This window comes from Sinocyclocheilus rhinocerous, unplaced genomic scaffold (genome assembly GCF_001515625.1).
Source record: "Sinocyclocheilus rhinocerous isolate Xijiao unplaced genomic scaffold, SAMN03320098_v1.1 scaffold1159, whole genome shotgun sequence".
Taxonomy (NCBI): Eukaryota; Metazoa; Chordata; class Actinopteri; order Cypriniformes; family Cyprinidae; genus Sinocyclocheilus; species Sinocyclocheilus rhinocerous.
The window spans coordinates 6,453-6,856 of record NW_015634336.1 but is presented as its reverse complement, the minus strand read 5'-3'; positions in this window follow the sequence as shown (position 1 = coordinate 6,856).

Genomic DNA, 404 nt, shown 5'->3' with positions numbered 1-404 from the left:
TAAAGTAAACAGTCTCTCTGAGAGCAGCTCGGAAGAGAGGGGCGGGGTCAGCATAGCTCATTAACATTTAAAGGAAAATGCTACAAAACGGCGTGCTCTGAAAAGAGCTGTTTTTGATGGGGTAAAAAAGGTGCTTTTTACACTACTATTGAGAAATGTTAACCAAACTATGTTATAGACTTTTCATTAAGACCCTAAAGAATCATATCAACTTGTGGAAAATGGGCATCCTATGACCCCTTTAAATAATTGCAATACTACGTTTTGTTTTACAGGAGCAATGACTTTATCATTGTAGAGAGTAAAGCCCCATTCACACCGCAAGCGACTTTGTTGCTGTGTCGCTAAACTCTGTACTGTGAAGACACTTGTGGGCGTTCCTAGTATTGTCGCTCTAATGTTAT